Below are 21,954 nucleotides of genomic sequence, written 5' to 3'. Positions count from 1 at the left end.
TCATTTTTATCTATTTAATTTTGTATCAGTTACTGAGCTTTTATTGAAAAAAAAACTGACCATTTAAATTGTTGGCTACTTTTTGTGTGTACATGCATATGTATATTTGAGCAATTTCTTCTCTGTATTTTGATGTGAGGCTTTGTGGAGTCTTTAGAAGAAGTTTCTCAATATACATATTGTGTAGGATTTCCATTTGGAAAATATTAATTGATGAAAATTTTATATAGAACAGTGTCTGTATAAACGCTAATGTACATACATATATGTATATGTGTATAAATGATAAGAAAAATAACTGGTAACAAAATTAAAACTATGAATATTTTTTTCTAGGAGCTTTATTATTTTATATAATATACTTACTTTTTAGTCCAAATATTTAATCCTTTACATCTTATTTATTATCTTATAAATTTTGATACTAATATTTTTAAATTGGAATTGTGAGAAAGGGTAAACTTCGGTGAATTGACATTTTTTATTTGAATAGTAAATTTATATGAAAAAAAAACAAAAGAATAATTACACAGAAACATAAGAACAGTTTTAAAAATTTTCACCAAACGGAACGGATCAAATTAAACAATTCCTTGAGGAATTGTTGAGAAAAACAGAAATTTGGGATGCTGCGCTGTTAACTTGACTGAAAGAATACGGTTTGTAAACCAATGCTTCAACTTTCCTATCAGATATCATTTGGTATGAAAAATTTCATTCTCTTTCACTTGTGTTTCAACTGGACTTCCAAGACAATAGGCAATTACTTCGAAATGTTTATTGCAAATATAGTTGAACAGCATTTCTAACTAATAATCTTTGTCTTATTACTGTAACTAATAGTTACAAAAACATATATATATATATATATATATATATATATATATATATATATATATATATATATATATATATATATATATATATATATATATATATATATATATATATATATATATATATATATATATATATATATATTTATTTTTTATTTATTTTATTTTAAAAAATCAATACCACAGAGACTTGACAGGTTGCCCCAAAGCGTCAATGTGATTTTAATACAAATAATAAAAATCATAAAAATTACAAAAAAAACATCATAAATAAAAAAAAACATAAGAAAATAATAAAAATCATAAATAAAAAAAAAACATCATAAAAAAATAATAAAAATCAAGTAAAAAATATGTACACAAAATAAAAACAAAGAAATAAGATTGAAAAATTTATATCGTGCTATTTAGGATGTGTTCCACCAACTCAACATAACTGGCATCGAATAGGTCCAAGTAATGTGCCAGTAAGTTAAGGAGTCGAACAGCTCTCGAGAGGGGGGAGTTCATGAGCACGTTTGATTTAGCCCTAATTGGCAAAAATATATCATGTTTTCTTAAAACTCTACGATTTTCCGGGGCCCAGAATTTTAGTTTCTCCAGAATAGTGGGATTGTGAATCTCTCCTCTAAGTAATTTTACGAAATGTTTCCCAAGAAATAAATCTCTTCTCTTTGCCAGGGAGTTGAAACCCAAAGATCCCAAGACAAAGGCACTAGGGAACAGATATGGATAAAATCCAAATGTCTTCAGATATAAAAATCTAAGGAATTTCCTTTGGACTCGTTCTAACATTAGAGAGTAACGAAGTTGATAGGGAGACCATATAATGGAGCCAAACTCGAGCACACTGCGAACTAATGTACAATATAAGAGACGAATGGCAGTGAGCCCTAGTTCGGACGAATTACGGATTACGAATCCAAGGATTTTTGTTGCCCTATCACAGATATTGTCAATGTGAATGTTGAAACTCCAACTATTTTCGAAGACTATTCCCAGATCAGATATAAATAATTCTCTCTGAAGAAGAGAATCATGAAATTTATACGGATATTTAATAGGAGAACGAGAACGAGAGTAAGAAATGACCCGACACTTTAGGATATTGAAGGGAAGTTTATTAACATTAGCCCATTCATAAATAGAATTCAAATCCTCCTGCAAATAAAGAGCGTCAGGTAAATCAATTATTCTCTTATAGATTTTTAAGTCATCCGCATATAATAAAAATTTAGAATGGTGAATAGAAGATTGAATATCGTTGATAAATATTAGGAATAATAAAGGGCCAAGATTTGATCCTTGGGGAATCCCAGTAGTGGCAACATACTCATAAGAAAAGCAACTCCCAAACTTAACGAATTGACGTCGATCCTGTAAATAAGAAATAAAAAGACCAACAAGATTATAAGTAAATCCAATAAAACTTAATTTACTAACCAAAATTTTATGATCAACTTTATCAAACGCCTTCTCAAAATCAGTATATATTACATCCATTTGATTATTACAATCCAAAGTGCTGGTTATGTCATTAGAGAAACATAACAAGTTGGTAATAGCTGATCTGGCCGGACGAAAGCCATGCTGCTGATCAATGAGCATACTTTGAAAGTGATTAAAAATGTATCTGTGTAATATTACCTCAAACATTTTGGCTGGCGCTGACAAGATAGTTATAGGTCTGTAGTTCCTTACACAAGATTTATCGTCCTTCTTATGAATAGGAGTTACTTTAGAGCATTTCCATAAATTGGGGAATGAAGAGTTCCTTAGAATTAAATTAAAAATGAATTTTAAAGGTTCTAAGAGACTAACCTCACATCCTTTTAGGATGTAATTAGGGATGGAGTCAGGACCGGAAGAATAAATATTTTTTAACTTTAGAAAGCCATATTTCAGATCGGAAGAGTCAAGATGATTAATCGCTAAAGTGGGGAAAGTAAATTCCGAGTCATTGGTAGGTTCCATGGAATCAGTAGGATTATTGAAAACTGATTTAAAAAAGTCGGCAAATCCATTAGCAATGTTTTGATCACCCTCTAACAATCCAGAATCATTGTACATAATGGTCGACTTTACACGATTTACACGTTTAGAATTGATGAAGTTCCAGAATTTCTTAGGGTTTTTAACTATGGAACTTTCACAATCAGCTACATAAACATTATATGCATTATTAATTAATTTCTTAATTTCCGTACGTAAAATACGGAAATTATTTAAGATAAGAGGATTGCTCGATTTCTTCCAGAGTTTATGTGTTTGATATTTACTTTTTAAGAGATTAATAATTTCTTTAGTAAACCAAGGCGGATAAATCCTTTTACTCGTCACTAATCCTTTCAACCGAAAACAATCATTAAAAATAGAATATATAATGTCATAGAAATTAAAGAGGGCCAAATTAACATCTTTGCACTCATAAACTCGCTCCCATTGACAATTACAAAGAATATCATTTAAATATTTGAAATCAACATTTGTAAATAACCATCCATTTAGGACAGAGGTATTAAGACAGTTATTTATTAAACGAAGTGAGGAATAAGTTATAGTTAATTTTAAATGAATATCAAGAGCAGGATGATAGCTGTCTTCAGGAACCAAGGAATCAACTGAATTTGAAATAATAATATTCTGACAATCTAAATTTGTTAATAGAAAATCCAACATGGAATTATTAAAATAGTTTCGAATAGTATTAATTTGTTTTAAGTTGAATAAAGATATAAAAAAATTAAGGTCATCAGGAAAACAGTTAGAAGAATTCAGATTAAAATCTCCAGATATAAAAATGCGACCATTACTTAAATGTGAATAATTAGATATAATTAAATCAAAAAATCGCTTATAAATATTTGGTGGAGATCTTGGTGGAAAATAAATAGTACATATGTATATAAAAAAAGGAATGTTAACAAATCTTAGTTTTAGCCATACACATTCATGAATGTCCTCAAGATGACTAAGTCTTTCAACCGAAATAATATTTGTATTTTTAACTGCTAGAAGAACACCACCACCTCTGGCAGATCTATCATGGCGATATATATTGAAACTGCTGTCAAGTACTTCGGCATCATGTACAGATGAGTTTAGCCATGTTTCAGTAATAGCAAGGACGTCAATAGATCTAGAAGCGGCGTTGTTGTAGAATTCCTTGAGTTTTGTATTTAAACCCCGCACATTTTGATAATAAAGTTTAATGTTACGGGTCACGGGTTTGGGCAATCGGTTTCGAAGAGATTTTTTTGAGAAATAACCATTCTCTTATGCCAGTACCCATAGGCCAAAATTCAGGATTGATAATTATATTAAAAGTTTCAGTATCTACACTAATTTTAAATGACGAGCACATGTCAGTTTTAGCAACCTGAGAAACGTTGATTCTTTTATTTTTAATTTTATTTAATATGAACTGTTTCACAGTATCACAAGTGCAGTTATTTGCCAAATTAAAAACGTGTACATTCTTCAATTTCGGAATAGTGGCCACCTGTAAAGTTTTATCAGGTGCTCCAGATCCACGAGTATATGGCAGTCTCCCGGAAGAAGTCCCAGCGACCTGACTGAACGAATTTGAAGGATCTACAGTAGAAACAGAAGCAGGAGCACAAGAGACAGGAACATAATCAGATGTTGAAGCAGAAGCTGATGTAAGTGTAGCTGAAGATGAAGATGGCAGAGGTGAAGCAGTAGAAGATAGCGCTGCGACCTGACTGTAAGATTTCGCAGGTTTTATAGGAGAAGCAGAAACAGAAACAGTAGAAGCAGAAACAGTAGCACACCCAGGAGTAGATGCTGAAGCTAAAGCAGACGCGAGTGAAGTTGAAGCTGAATAAGGCGGAGGTGAAACGGTAGAGGATGCCGCTATAACGTCATACGGGCATCTGACAGGTGTTTGTTTATGTACTGTAGTATTGTTACATTCAGTTGACAGTGTGGAGAGTTCTCGTAATGTTACCTCGCCCGATTGCAGAGTTGTAGGTTCGACAAAAACAGCTGGAGCCAGAGCTGCTGGAAAGGGACGACACATCATCCTCTTTATTTCACCGACATCAGAGTGGATAGTCTGGAGGGACTCCACAGCGATTTTTAGCGAGGCCAGGTTATTAAAAGCGACGCGTGCGATGGATACTATATTTTTAATTTCGTCGCTGATGTATCGCACCCTGTCCTTGGTAAGGACATTGGCACCAGATCCTTTTTTTGAAAGGTCCGCGAGTATTCTCTGGCTTATAGTAACAATATCCTCCATGGTAGAATGCGAACGATTTAACACGTCCAGACACAACGATAGCACAGACACAACGATAGCACACGATTGACGACTAAAGTCAAGTATATATTTTATGTTTGTAAGTTGGAAAAATGAGACGCCATATTGGATTCTACATATGTACATACATGAATAGATTTGATGTATTGGATTGATCTTTGAACTTTTCTTTAGCATATGTGTATATATATACATATATACATATATACGATAACACGATATTTTGTCGGTGTTATCGGCGTGTCGCCGTTTAATTTATTATAATAAAATTTGCGGTGTCTCTCATTTTGTCAAGTGCGTAACAAATTACGCGACCCGAACGCTTCCACGATAAATCACCGGTTGTATAATTTCTCGTCGGCAGCCATTTTAACCGATTTTCGGTATAAATCGCAACCGTTCAACAGTTTGTATAGATACCTGCTGCGATAAAAATAAAATCGATCGGACCCCGCGTGCGAAAAATACTCGACCCGTCCCGTCGGGGAATCAATCAGGATTTCTGGTCGATCAATTACTCCGGACGAGACAGTCATTTCATCATCATAAAATACGGAGCGTATCAATTTCATTTTGTAGGAATTAGCTTCCGCGAGAGTGAACACGCGGGTGCATCCGATGTTTTCCTTTTCATCGGAGTGTATAAAAGTCCAGATTTAACGAGTCCGATCTGATTCCGAGAGTTCATAGGTAATAGTTGTGAGGCTCGGGAATAGAATGGCGCTCGGGAACAGGTTTTACGGTTTCTCTTTCTTCTTCCGGAACGACCTGTTCTGGCCCTACGTGTCCATCGTCTCAACACCTGAGGCCATCCCAAGAATGCTGACGATGGAAAGTAGTTTCGTTTTTTTTTACGTGTTTTTTTTATTTCATCTCGTTTTGTTTTGTTTTGTTTTGGGTCGTTTCGATTTGATCGATCCGAGATGTCGTCAATTGGAGCACGTGCTCTATATGTATGCTATTGCGTATACATATATAATATATAATATAAACAAAGACGTTGTTGTTATCAAAGGAACAGTTCGACGAATGAGAACTCTCTTTCCAATCATCCGCAGCGAGAGCGTATCACGGGATTCTGGGTTAAACAATGTCGATGATTGATGGCTGTTTTTAAAGCTTCCATGTAATTTCTTGCCAAAGATAAGAATAATCTTTTTTCGATGAAGGCTTATACTTGCGGCGATCGTTTTGAGAGTTTATCGAGGAAAAATACAAGTTGTCTTTGTAAAAAAAAAAAAGTAATATATTCAATATTTTTTTTTGTATATTAAGGCATACTAATAAATATTGTTTTTATTATTTTCAGAAGCGGTAAGGAATCTTCTCATTCGTATGCATTTAGTTATTCAAGTAAGCTATTATATTGATATGATTGTTGCATTATACTTATATACATACATATTATGCAAGAAGTTATCTACAAATCGAAAATAAATAATGGGTTACATTTAAAATATATAATACAGCTTTTTTTTAACGGTCTGTTTATCGCTCGACCCACTAATCAATATTCGGCTATTGTGAACGAATGAGTGATGATTATAGTCTCGAAAGTTTCAAAGTCATGCTGCCCATTAACGCTGTGTGTTGTTTTAAATTTTAGCATAGCATTTTACACTTTGTACTTTGAGAGTGGTGGGTATGGACAAAAAATGCTTCGAATTTTTCTATATATTTAGGTTTATTCATACTATTCGGGACTGCAAGGCAACGGTACGGCACGGCAGTGCATGGAAAAGACTACTTATATTCATACTATACAGCAGCGCACGTTTGAGCAAGCTCGCACTTGTTTTCGCAGAGCGTGATGATAGGGCGCAATATTGCTTGCGTCGAGCTAATATTGTCACAATATGACGTGTCCGAAAATATTCATGTGTTTCGTTAGTATGACGTCACGTCGTGCGTGAATATTTCCACGGTATTGCTTGATTCGTTACGGTGACATGTACTGCTGTACAATAGAAATATAATTTTCCAGCTAATGCTATAACATTTATGCGATGTACACATCACGGCACATAACCAGCAGTTTATCAATGTTTAGCATGGAATGCTTTCAATCGAGTGGTTCTATTCGGTGTGCTGATGGCCAAACCATGGATATGTGACTCCAAGGTCGATCGTTTCCTATCACAGTTCGCCAATTTATCTGATTTTATTCAAATGGTTCCCACAAATTGGCGACCCTGTCCTAGCCCTTTTGCAGAAACTGGAGTTTTTCAGCATCTCGACTATCGCTGATACTGCAAAATGCTACAAAAAACTGTCCATAGATGTCTCTATGGCTGTTGGTAATTTGAATATAGATGTCGTGTTTAATAAATGGGTAAATAATTCTTGATCTGTATAAAACACTCGCGTCGCGTCGGAGCAATCTGTTATACGAGTGTGCATGATTGATTGAATAAATAAAATAAAAAATATGAATGCGTCCATATAGAATGTCTTTAAGTTTAAGAATACTTTTTGTATTTTGCTGCTTACCTTTAAGGTTCGTTTATACCGATAGAGTTCAAACTTTGCGTAAATAGCAGTACGAAAAATATTATTTAGAACATACATTATATGTATATGGACGAATTCATAAATTCCGTAATGTATGCATGTGTGGCGTATCCATAATCGGTCCACTCGGTATACATAGTCGATATTTTTCTAGCAGGCTTAAAAATATGACATCGATTGCTAGCAAGTAATTAATTATGTATGGGCATAATTACTTGTGATCTAGAGCAGACCCATCCCCTAAAAGCAATAACCGACACGATCTATTTATATTATACAGCAGTACATGTCAAAGTAGTACAGCTGGTGCTGTAAATTATGAATAGCAATAGTCTTTTCCGTGCAGTATTGTGCCGAGTTGTTGACGTTCTGCAGTGCTGGATAATATAAATGGACCTTTCTACGGTTCATATGTATATTTGTAAATGTGTATCATGTGAGTGTTTTTTTTTCCCGGTTGACTTTTGACGGGTTAGTCTACGGGAAAATCGGCTCTAATTACGTCTAACAAAGGACGAAGTCGACGAAAATGGCTGAATTTCAAGAACATAGACAGTCTGAGGCACACACAATGTAGATGTTATCGCGCGACGAATAAATGACTCGGAACTAATGTACACATGTTTGTTTGAGTGTTGCAGAACGTGCATCACCTTATTCGGATAAAATACAATCATCGTGCTTTCGCAGGAAAACGTTTTCATTACGGAGTGGGTTCATTTTGAGCGAAATTTGCAATGCGGTTTGGCTGGGTGTGCGTTTTCTGGATGCAGTTGTAAAACTTTCCGCACGAAGTTGTTAAGTTGAGACTTACATATGTACATATGCATGTATGTATGTATGCATGTATGTATGTACATACTGCAAGGCGTTGATTGTGTCGATTTCATTATAAGATCTTGGAACTTCTTCATTATTAGTTTGTATGTAATTCATAATGAAGTTTTCACTCGTGGTTGGTAAAAGTGCATATGTATGTACGTTTTGTTATATGCAAGTTTTTGTTTTTTAACGTTGGCATACGATATTTTTTTCTTTTTCTTCTTCTTATTGCCGCGATGCCAAAGTGGTAGTTGTGTTTTGATTGAATTCCGATTTGGATGCAAAGCACGAACCACTTCATTTCGCGTCGATTCCTTGGCAGCCTTTTGATTAATGGCCAATGTGCGCGTATCGTACAATAGTAGAAGCACAGCTTGGGACACGGCCAGAGCTTTCGGCCATTACGCAAAACTTTTCCTCCAGTTATACATACAACACACAACTAAGGGAATTTAATGCGTGTGTGTGTGTGTGTGCGTTTTCGCATTACCCCATTTGGAATGAGTTGGTTCATGACAATTCTTCTCCGTCTTCTTAAATCGTTTCTCATGATGACTGAGGGTCGCGATCTCCCCGAATTGGAAACATGACGCTATTGATGATTGCCTTTCAATGTTTTTGCGATTCATCCTGTGGCTTGAGTTGACGCTTTCCCTATTGCCCGTTTCTCCTCCGCTCACTTTGAGTTTTTCCTGGCTGTTCTTGGCTGTAAGAACCTTAAGAAAGCAGATAGTGTTCAATTGGTTTCGCTGTCAAAGGGATTTTCAACATTATCCTGCAGCACTTCGAATCTTTCGAGTTATTTCGTCCAGCTCTGTAGTTCGTGTTTCGTAAATGTGCAGTGAAAATATCAATGATTTCAAGAATTACTTTGTCACTTCTTAAATAATCCCAACTTTCCATATCCAAAAAGATGTGTAAATTATTTTCGTCTATCCAAAAGTTTTGAGAGCACAAGCAATAGTAATCATAGATTGGTTCATTCCACGATTTCTTCATTGAATCCGATATCTGTTTTTATCCTTTTCATAACTTCACATTTTTTATCATCAATCTGCTTTTTTTATTTTCTTATTAGTTACTAGTGTTGTGCCCGTTGATTTCAACGGGTGGTTTCGGATAGGAATAGATACACGAATTAAAATAAAGTTATATGTTATATATAGATATTGTGTATGGTAATTTATATGTACGCACATGCCTGTCATCGCTTGGCCTGACGTCACATGACGCTACACACCCCCTACTTCCCTACTACCACGCTCTCCCGAGTCTCCTCGACCACTCAAATCTGATTGGCTGTGTCCCACGGTCCCGAACATATCCATATACAAACATCGCGTCTGTTATACCTATGTATGTACATCTAATATATAATTTCGAAAGCGACTGTAAGTTTGTATGTAAGTATTTTTGGTTGGGAACATCAAAAAAAAAGTCAAAGTTTCTATGACGACGATTCAATTGGTTGAATATTATTTTTTTCGATTCAAATAAATTTCATAAGAAAACAAATTAATATTTACTATTAGATTCGCCATGTTTACGCTGTTTATATTACAAATACTGAGCGAAGCCGGATAAAACAACTAGTATATTATAATTAATCTTCGAAAAATTCAAGATATAGTAAAATATGTGATTTATAGTGTTTATAGACCTTAAATACTTCTAGGGTTTAAATATGGACTTCAAAGAAATTAAATAGAATCTTCTCAGATTACATTACAGTAGTATTGTGGTAACTTGTGTAATTTTTCTTGGCTTCACTGTTAGGACAGTTTCATATTTAAACCATGTATCTTTAAAAAAAATACACGCTTTTACTCAACAAACTTACATATGTACATAAAATGTCGGAAAACTTAAATGATTTCTTTTGACTGGAAGTTTACTGAGCTTTGTACTACTGCAATTCGGGTTACACGTTTGCGTGCATGAAGCGAGCATAGTAGTACACAAGTATTTTAAAAATTCTCGGATCGAATTGAAAACTTGTGCATCTCAATGTATGTAACTTTTCCGGATTCGAAGGAGCTAAGTTGAAGTTGGTCGGATGCGGTGCGGCCGTAACCACCTGCGGCGGGGAGTTCATCCCTTATTCAGTCCCGGTTTGTGCAGGGTGTGGCCGTTTTAACTCCTTAAAGCCGAGATCCGGACCACTTGTCGCGGTACCGCGGCCCAGACGCGGTCTGGGGGTGCCGTTCTCGTTCGCATCCACCCCTAGCGTTCCGACCGCAGCTTATGCGACCCGCTGTTACACCGCTGCACATTATGGCCGATTTATGGTTTTTACACTTAAAACTTTAAATCAGTGACGGTGAGCGTTCCCCGTTGGAATCTGTAAAGTTTGTGGTGAAAAAAAAAACAAAAACAATTCGATTGTTTTAATTTTTACAACCCTGCTCGCTCTTGGTTTTTATAGGTGAAGTTTTGGCGTTGTGTCTTGTCGTCTTGGTGAGATTTTGTATGTGATATGTATATGTACATACATACATATATGGTGATAAGCTTGTAAGTTTTGGCATATTTATTTACGGCGTTTTTAAATTGAACTGCAAATAAAAATGGTTTCTTTATATAAAAATCTTCATTTTGTGCATATTATACCTATACATATGTACATATTTCAAGTAAACTATTACGTGTATATTTCGTGTTTTTTAAACTTTTGAGAAAAAATGGCATATCTAGGGCTAAACTACACACGTATGAAGTTGTAGAGGATATTTTTGGACATACAATTTTTTTTCTCAATATATTGTATAATATAATATTATTTGTGCTCATAATTACGAAAGTGGTCTGAGTCAAGAAAAAATAATATTTTTAATCAATTACATATTACAATATAACCTATATTAAACAATAAAATCGATTTAAAATTTTTTTTTTCCTGACATGATTGTGAGACCACTCACAATCATGGGCACATATAACATATGTATGTATTATGGGTCTACGTGACGAGACAGAATGTTAAATTACAGAAAACACAAATATCGGAAGGCAAAGATCGAAAATCGAAAGATCTTAAGTCGAAAGATCAAAAAAAAAAAAATGGTGCATGGTAAACGGTACATACTCACGTACATACTCACTTAATTTGCGCGAGCAGGATACAACAGGAACAAGAGGAAGATGCTTTTCCTCCCGTATTCTGCGCGCGCACATTAATACGGGAGGAAAAGCCTGTTCCTCTTGTTCATGTTGTATCCTGCTCGCGCAAATAAAGTAAGTATGTACCGTTTACCATGCACCATTTTTTTTTGATCTTTCGATTTTCGATCTTTGCCTTCCGATATTTGCGTTTTCTGTAATTTAACATTCTGTCTCGTCACGGAGACCGATGTATTATATATGTATATAAATATACGCTTTTACTTTTATTATTACTTTTATGTTTTAAATATATATGGACCATCTAATTATGTATATAATAAGTGATTGCTCATTTGGAAGAAGATTTTCATTTAATTTTATGTGCGAATTATATTTATATTAATTATATTTTTATAAAGTAGTAATAACCGCATTGATTTACAAACAAATAAAATATTTTACTAAAAAACGACACTTTTTATAAAATAAGCAAAGTGCAGCACGCACTTTGTATAATTTAATATTTCATAGTTAAGAATACAATGGAAAATTTGATCCGACAGTTTTAGTTAGCTAATGGATATTTTAGTTGTTGTATATACTAAAGGAAAACATTCGTTGTATAAAAGGTACTTGCATGTAATGCACAGGTATACTAGACAAAACTATTAGTGGTAAATTTACACATACGTATGTATGTACAATATTTCTTTTATCTTTTAAACATTGAATGATTAATCTATTTACAGTTATTGAATTAAATGCTGTGGTTTTTTTTGATCACGTTGTATTATGTGTTTGAAAAAGCAATAAAATCTTAACAAGTTAGTTTAACTTGAAGTAAATTGTGAGCGCCCACAGTTTATGTGTGTATACATTCGTGAGTAATGAGACTAATCTCGAACAACATACACAAACTTACATATTCAAACGAGTATTCCATTCAAACTACATAGTTGTTTTGGAAAGTTTCGGGGTCGTCGAGGGTCACAAACGCTTTTCCTAGAACTTGTAACTTACCGAACCCAAATTGCAGCGTATAAAAATATTTTACTCGCTTATCAAAAAGTACAATCTGAGAAACTTTCACCGTAACTACCGAGATGCTAACTAGCATGCATAAGATTCAAAGTTAATAATATTATACGTACATACATACATATATGATATGAACGCTCGGAAAAATTCACCCTCGAGGATTTCATTCACTGTCTACTTCTAGTATAATTGGAGTTTTAAAGCCGTTTCTTTGAATAAACGGGAAATTTTCGAATAATTTATTCGCAAAGCTACCGTACCTACACGGTATGATCGCTTTAACGACTTGATTGCCTCCATTCTTTGGAAACAAAATTATCGTGCTACTAAATAGATGCACTTTCCCACGTTCCTAGAACAATTTTAGATCGTTTAACTTTTATTCATTGTTTTTTATATCTGTTTAACGACAAAAAGTAGGAAAAAAAAAACGTAGGTCGGTGCTTAATTTGAACTTGATATTTTGGGGGAACCGTTCGTCCGTCATTATGTTACCTTGAAGCGATCCATTCATCAATGACGTTGAATTATGCTACATTTATTTTTTGCGTCATTGAATCGGCAACTGTGTACGTGAAGATATTCTTTATTATATTATTTTTTAACCTTTTGAAATTCGACAGCGCGGTTGTTTCGTAATCTAAAAAAGTTTTACACGTGACTGCTCGCAGGTTGTTTCTTTTTGGATTTCTGACTCCAATGAATAATCGCAATCTTACTATACCGTCTAAAAGCTACATTTTTTATTTGTTTCTACTATCTTCTGAAATGTATGCTCATACATATTGTATATGTAGTGCTCAACAGCTCAAACAAAATGAACTTTAATCTTCACGTATCGTGTTATTTTTTATTTAAATGCTGTTTAAAAATAAAATCTTCATATGGTTGATTCGATCAGTCATAATCATTATTCATGTGTACATATGTCATTATTAACGTCATCGTATACAGCCATTTACCATCTACTGCTGGACGAAGGCCTTTTTTGAAGGATTTGTTTAATCTTTAATTTTTAGAATATATGAAAATTTTCAACAAAATAATCTCAATCAGATGAGTTTTGTAGATGTGAAAGGCTTTGACTACAGAAAAAGACTTTGATCCGATTATGGATAGAGAATATGAAGAATAAGAATAAATAAATTATATTTCGTATTATTGGATTTAATCATCATCATCATCATTTTCATATACGGCCACTGACCCTTCATTGCTGGATGAATTCCTCTCCAACACGCTTCCATTCGTCTCTGTTTTGTGCAACTCTCATCCATCTCACCCCATACGTTTTTCCAATTTCGTCAACCCATCTTTCTTGCGCTCTTCCTTTCACCCTTTTACATTCTCTCGGGTACCATTCTAGCACTTTTTTATACACCTTTCGTCTATTCTTTTACCTGGGTCACCCACCATTTACCGTTTCAATATATTCACTCTCTCCATGATATCAACTAACCATATAATACTTCTCATTCTCGTATTTAGTTTTATATAACTCATTGCTATGCCGAGCATACAGCGTTTCATACTTCTTTGAGTGAATTTTGGCGTTCAATGTCCAAGTTTCAAAATCATACGTCATCACTGGGAAATCACATTAATCGAAGATCTTTGTCTTCAAGTATTTTTACGTACATATGAACATCTAATTATTTCACGAATTGAGCCGTTATATTTGAAAGTGGCATAAGTTCACTTTTCTTCATTTCGAGAAATATCTCACAAAACATGAAATAGAAAGATTTGCGTTTAGCAATATATAAAAATCAATTAGTGAATTAAGTCACACAGAAATAGTGTTTTAAGACCATTTTCAAATAGACCAAACAGAAATAATATTTTTGGAACTGAAAATTGGAATTGAAATTTGGAACTGAAAAACTTTCAAATATGACAACTCAATTGTTTGCGTTGAGTCATCCTTCTGTTTTTGAACTTGAAGAATAATTTTTAAAATTTAGCAAATGAACATAACAACAACTTCAGTTAACTTTTTGACTCTTTGATGACAGGATTACTTACTAATAATTTAAAGTTTCGGCCTCTACATACATACATACAATTCCCAAGCTAATTTCATCAAACTTGGACTACTAGGAAGTCGCATGTACATATGTACATATGTACATAGAAGTACATATGAGATCAGTCAGACGATTCGTAAAGCTTATACCAAACTTTCCGCTATTCCGGAGGTTGTGCAACACTACTAACTACCGATTCAACGAATTTTTTTTCGTCCCTCCTCCCGGCTTCTTTATGTTTATCGGAGAGGAATTTTGAAACTGCGCTTGATTGCGTGGAATGCGGTCTCTAATAAGACGTTGTGTCCATACACACAAACAGACACACCGAGTGTATAATCGAGTTAATACGAATGCGGCCCCCAGATAGACAGTGACTGATAATGGCATTACCAGGTTTCTAGCTTTGCCCGGTTCTGTTCGCGGGTGCAACAGCCAACTTAAATTGGATTAGTTACACAACGGACTGCGCTTCAGTTTAATGTCCTGCACTCGAACGTGTGCATGTATTGCATCTGTTATACCCACTTTCTTCTGCTATATATGTTTGTATCCATTTTGAGTATTGTCTCCCGGTACGTACATACACATTATACATATGTACCCACACACATTGTACATTGTACACGCTCGAGTTAATGTCTAGCCGCGTGTGTGAGTGTGTTCGGATAATTGTATCGGTATCTACTAGGTATGAAGCGTTTTAAATGTTGCTCTGCATTGGAAAATGTTCGACATCCACTTCGAGATCCAATTATTTCAACGGTAGCGTATCGGTTTCCTTATTGCTTCCGCGTGTTTGGTTCAATTCGTCTGCGAAAACAATTACTTCTGACTGTCTTATGATCTTCGAATTATCCCTAGTCGGGCCGGAGAAAACTTGATCCGCGATACAATTAGTCCCGGCTAGTCATTTTTACTGTGTCTAGTCGTTCTCGAAATTTTTTCGCAGTCCATTTTAATGACTTTTTTTTTGGTTATTGTCGTGGTGTATTTCTGTTCGATTGTACATATCTATCTAGCGAAGTCTTTGAGTGGTTTTTCTCTGAAACTTTCAGTCGTGGTCCATTTGAACTTGTGCTGGAGGTGTAACTATTTATTTGGTGTTCTTAATGACTTTCATCGACTGCTCTGAATTGGTGAGTTTAATCAGGTTCCATGTGCCGGGCAGATCAATTAGATGTAACCATCTTCTTGATGTGCCTAAATTTACCACCTATGTATGTATATTCATCGAACTTGGCCTTGACAAGATTGCACAGACTGTGTAATGAGCTGAATATGTTCGATTTGTTTAACGTTAGTAGATGTAACTTAAAAACGGATTTATTTTAGTATTTTTATATATATATATATATATATATATATATATATATATATATATATATATATAAAAATACTAAAATAAATCCGTTTTTAAGTTACATCTACTAACGTTAAACAAATCGAAACTTATATATATATATATATATATATATATATATATATATATATATATATATATATATATATATATATATATATATATATATATATATATAGAAATAAATAAATATATAAGATTAAGATTTAGTAGATTATAAATTTGGCATTTTTTATTACATACGCTTTTCATACACGTTTCATACGCATACGGTGAAACGCTTTTCTAGACTCATTTTTAATAGTTTGTAGTACAATGTTTAAAGATTCTTTCCATGTCTCTAAATATGTAAATGCATAAGAATCGATCTTTCAAAAATTTTTTTAAAGTTGTTTTTTTAATTGAAAAATTGTTTATTTTTAATTTTCTGAAATCGAATTTTTACATGGTATTTAGTCTTCAAGATGTTTTCTAACATTAAGAGCGTAATGCCGACGGTAAAAATTATAACATAATTACAGGAAAACAAGTAGATATACGAAAACATACTAATGATAATGCCCCCGACTGATTACAATTCATCACTTTGAATCATATCGTTTCATTGTTGGAATGATTTGATTAGGCAAAATGTAATCACAACATTATGAGATCAAAATTAACTACTCGAAATCTTGTTTGGTTTAGCGTGTACCTATGTATGTGCACACATACATATGTATGTATAAGACCGGATTTGATTCGTTTCAATTTTTCCAATTTAAAAACATTGTGTGCTTTTTGTTATCTCAGCCGGGCAAACAGTACATAAATTGTAAGAGAGCTTTTATACGAAAAAGTTTTTAATTTTCTTTCTAAATGTCAAATATTAATATATGTATGTATGTAGTATGTGCATACTATGCGTTACATTGCTATGAGTATTACAGTGTCCGTATTTGAATTTGCTTATCTCTAACTCTCAGACCGAGCCACATAATATATGTACCTAGTATAGTATTAGCTCAGAATTAGTACATACAGTTGTCTTCCAAGACAGTTAGCCGTATCTGTGAGAATAGTCTCTTCTGTGATATGCATGTTAATATTGTGTGTTATTTTAACGATATACAATGTGTGTATGTATGTATGTACATATATTATGGTATATTTGAGGTGAGCGTGATGATGGAAAGTGCACGATATCTCGACATAATATTTGAGCTGCCACTTAGCCTGTTAATCAAACTCAATTGGGGCAAAACGTGACTGATTCGCAAATATGTAGTACCTGCTTATCATAATAAATAGATGTGCAAAAAAAGTATCATAATTTGGTTTGATTGGAAACTTTCTTTCGGTAGTGAGTTTATAAAAAAAATATATGTATACGGATCTTCGACTATATTTGGTTCACTTTTGAGACTTTCAGAAGCTAAATCGATCAACTGTTGCTGATTTATCGATGTAGGTTAATCTCAAAGTCTATCTACCAGTCGGTTCATTTTATTCGGCGGAGCTTGATAATTTGGATTCTGTAATATACGTAGAAATAAAATCATAGAAATAGTGAACTAACTATCTGTAAACTGTAATTTTCTTGACTTTTATGTAAATCAATGATATTGGTTTTGAACCACTAACTATCTGTACTGCGACGAATACGATATTGAATTTGGTTGTCTCTTTTGGCAGTCGCGTCCAATTTCAATATTTATTCTTCCCGTGTTTGTTTCGTTCGTGAAATTAATGGACGCCTGTGTATATTGCCTGCCTATTCTTTGTTTTGTTTTTGTTATTGAATTTCGGTCGGCGAAAGAAGATCGACTGATCGCTTCAAATATTAATCGAGTCACGATTGGCGATTTTAACGCGCAACGAGACGTACGAAAGCGATAAATAGAACAAAAAGCTCACTTGCGCAAAAAAAGCTCATCGTTTCAAGGTCTCGTACATTGGCCGAGTATTAAAATTCGATTAGAGCGAGTGAAACACGAGCTGCACTAGTTTTAATTAAAAGTCGAATTCATTCATCAAAATGTTGACGTATTCTGTGTGTGTGGCCGTTTGCACGAGTTGAACGCGGAACTGGACACATCTTTATGTACATACATATATACAAAACGTAGGATTGCTACTAAATATTATATATTTGTATAATGTAAAATAAAACTTAGTATTATAAAATTTCTAAAGAAAAGTACACTAGAAAGTTGACGTGGAAGAAAATAAATCAAAAGAATAGCTGCCGATTTAAGCGATACAAAGGACGTATTGATTATTGTATGTAATTTTCTTGACTTTTATGTAAATCATTGATATTGGTTTTGGTATGTTTTAATTCTTTATTGGAAGGTTTGAATTAAGCTGGATATAATATCTACGAAAAATAAATTTTGGTAGAAATTTAACAGTTTTGAGAATTGATGAAACTTATCTTTACTTTACTTATGAAATGCTGAAGATATCGTTGTTTGATATCCAAGAGACCATCTTTTAAAATTCATTATGACTAGAGATGACAAAATGGAATCTAGTATGAATTCTTACTAGTATGAATTCTCACTTCATACTTATATTTCTATAAATATTTGTGCACTTTTAAAGAAATTTTTAGTAATAATTTAATTTTTTGGTATAAAAAGTAATGCAGTAAAATGAAGTACTAAATTTATATGTAATATCAACCAATACCAAACTTCACTATGTAATAAAGCGATATATTTAATTTTTTCGTAAAATTTCTATATAAACCTACAATATGTATATAAATTTCGATTTAATTAATTTGAATGTGTGCTTGTCTGGGGCTATATCTATGTACTTTAAAATCATACTATTGTTGTGTATTCGTCAAGATTTTGAAAAGTTATTTCAGACCTAAATTCAGGTGCAAATTTTAGCCAATTTATCAAAAACTATAATGATAATGGTATTGTTCAGTAAAATAGTATATATTTAATTAATTTTACTAAGCGAATACCTGCATAGATTCGGAATTTCTTAACTCAAACTTAGTTAGCAACACATTATTATAGACGTACTCAGATGACACTGGGTGTATCCGCTAGTTGTACGTTATATATGTAGTATAAAGCACCCCACTATTGAGGTATCAGTACAGACCCAACGAAAAGTCTTTGGGATTGATAAAGTTTTGATAAGTTTCTTCTAACGTGAAGTCGCAGTTTACCGTTGTACATACATACGTACGTATGTATGTATGTATGCACGTACATACATAGGTACAGCGTTTGTCTCTCTTGTACGAGATTTTGTCGCGAGACAATCAATCTCACACCGCTGCAAATTCGCAATTTTTATTTATCGAAAGTTTCTTCAAGATTTACGAGCTTTTGAGGTATTTCCGACAGTCCGAAGTGGCGCTTTTATACGCTTCCGTTTTGACGCGCCGAAGACCGAATTTTCGTTTAGCGTTTTTCGCGTGCGAATTTAAGGCCGTTTCGCCGACGGGGTTGTTCGTTTTAAATTGGACTGAAAGCTGCGTTCGCACCGTTATTCAAACGGAGCTTACGACGAAATTTATTAGAGGGGAATACGTAAACGTGTCACCTCGACGTAGCAGACGTTTTTCTCGTTCGGATAATTGGATTAATGGAGATTTTCTTTCGTCGTCCTAATTGGCCGCGCAACAGATAGTTCGTTAAATCAGTTATCGAACTGGGTTTTCGTCCTTGGCGTGAAATATTCCCTTTTATACTTTTATAATAATTGTATATGTACATTGACATGTATGTAATTAAGTCAAAGTATGTATATCTCGTTGGTTGGGCAAATGCTTGTCAGTTCGCGGGTCGTGGGATCGTGGCTCGGTCGTTAAGCTTCTGCTTAACACTGAGAGGCGCCGAGTTCGATCCCTTGAGCTGACCTCGATTGAAAAGAATTTTTCTGAGTATATCTGTAATGCTGCTGGTCAGACCAGGATTTGTGACTCCTGGTTGATCGTTTCCTATCAGAGTTTGCCAATTTTCTCTGATTTCATTGTTGAAACGATTCCCGATTAAAAATTGGCTAAAAATCCTTCCTACCCACTATGTCACCACTATTTGAGTATGATTAATGTAAATATTACAATAAAAATGTATGTACAATTCATAGATGTCTCGTTCATTGTCGAGTTTAAGTCGGTGTCTCGTAATTTAGCGACTTATATAATAAAAAATGCTGTATTGTTTGTAATTTGGCCAGGAAGGCGCATTGGGGTTTACCTGTAATGCCTTCCTGGTATGAAATAAAATAAAATAAATAAATAAATAAAATAAATTCCGGCCAAAATTGATGTATTGATTATAGTCATCGATTTGATGGATGACTATGATTTTGTATACCGCTTCTATATGATATTTATGTATTTTACGAAGTAGCTCAATAGCTAATTTATAACAACAATAATTTGATAATGTAATGATGATGTGGAATGTATGATTATAAAATCACAATCGGCTACTACTATTAGGGTTTGGCAGTTTCATAACAAAAATTCAACTCAAACACACATAAAAATTATAAACTGTTCTCTATTTCCACAATTTTCACTTCAGAAGTCAAACGGGAAACTACTGAAGACAACTTTTTTATATCTATGGTAATTATTTTTGATATGGCAAAGTCCGCTGTGCTCGGAATCGAGTATGCATTAAAAAAGGTCATTTACATACATAATACATTCGATTCAGAGTGGTAGAATTAAAAGTGTTGAAGTTTAAAATTTTCATGAATACAATACTTGATTTTTCGATACTTTATTTATTTTATACATGCCAGAAAGGCCCAATTAGCTTTCTTGGTCAATTAAAATTATGTTTATATAGTATCACAGAGACATTTATGGAAAAATTCGATAGTCCTAATATTTTGTGAAGTACACACATTTTACAAAATGGGTAGCATATTTATAATATGGACTCGAATTTGCAAGAGACAAGAAAGGTTTGCCGATTCGGTGGAACCGTTTAAATTAAATCAGATAAATTGGCAAACTCTTACAGGAGACGACCAACCTGGAGTTACATATAATATATATATATATATATATATATATATATATATATATATATATATCCAGGTCTATTCTCACAACTTCAGTTGAAAGAATTGCACGCTAACCAGTGATTGGAGATGTTGATGGTTAATTGTGTGTGTGTGTGTGTGTGTGTATATGAAGTAAAAATAATTATACGTATCGTAAGGCGTTTAGATTCGCCATCGATAACGACGTAATGGATAAGAGTCGTATTTTTTTTCGTCTCTCGGGCGTCTATTAAACTTGGCGTTAATGAGCGTAATCCATTCAGGGGTATCCGTTATCAAGGGTAGGATATCGGTATGAAACACCGGCGTTCTCGACGCAAAGCTCTCGCGAGCTTTCGAAAGCTGCGATATCTCGCGGTTTACAGAGACGTTGGCTGGAACAAGAGCTTTCGCTGAGTGGATAATGGCGCCGGCACGTTCCAATTAAGTATTATTATTATGTATCATCATCTTTGACCGACGCTTTGAAACAACATACATACATACAATCTCAATTGACCAGACCTCGTTCGTGCGACGCTTCAATTTTGCACTTAATTGGTGTTGTAGGTATAACGGGTTACGTTTACGTTTTTATTTATTTCAATTGCGTCACGTGGCGTTTAATGTTACCTGTCGTTTGAATTACGTGTCGCAAAGATGCTAATTAACTGCTCAAAGTCGACGGAAATAGCTTAAAGCTCGCGTCGGGATTTGATTAGCGAGAAGCGATGCAAAATTGGAAAGGAACATTTACAGAGCGGGCTTTAATGAATTTGCAAGAAAATAAAAATAAATAAATGAGGGTGTGTTCTTTTGTGAATTTAATATGGTATTTATTTAATTTTGTTACACAATATTTACATGTTCGAGTTCAACGTTTGCGTTTAAATGAAAATAAATTGAATATTCATAAGGAAAATATGATAATATAATAGAATATTTACGACACGTCAAAGT

At 33.9% G+C, this 21,954-nt stretch overlaps 1 protein-coding gene across 1 annotated transcript in view; it reads left to right on the top strand.

Moving 5' to 3' along the window:
- Positions 1-21,954, top strand: part of IRSp53 (Insulin receptor substrate 53 kDa) — a 312,712-nt gene that overhangs the window by 31,564 nt on the left and 259,194 nt on the right. The window contains exon 2 of the mRNA XM_077434203.1: positions 6,431-6,474. The gene's annotated coding sequence lies outside the window, so the exon portion shown is untranslated. The remainder of the gene's footprint in view (positions 1-6,430; positions 6,475-21,954) is intronic.

Source organism: Arctopsyche grandis, chromosome 7 (genome assembly GCF_051622035.1).
Source record: "Arctopsyche grandis isolate Sample6627 chromosome 7, ASM5162203v2, whole genome shotgun sequence".
Classification (NCBI taxonomy): Eukaryota; Metazoa; Arthropoda; class Insecta; order Trichoptera; family Hydropsychidae; genus Arctopsyche; species Arctopsyche grandis.
The sequence above is the reverse complement of the archived record's forward strand: the minus strand, read 5'-3'. Positions and strand labels throughout refer to the sequence as shown.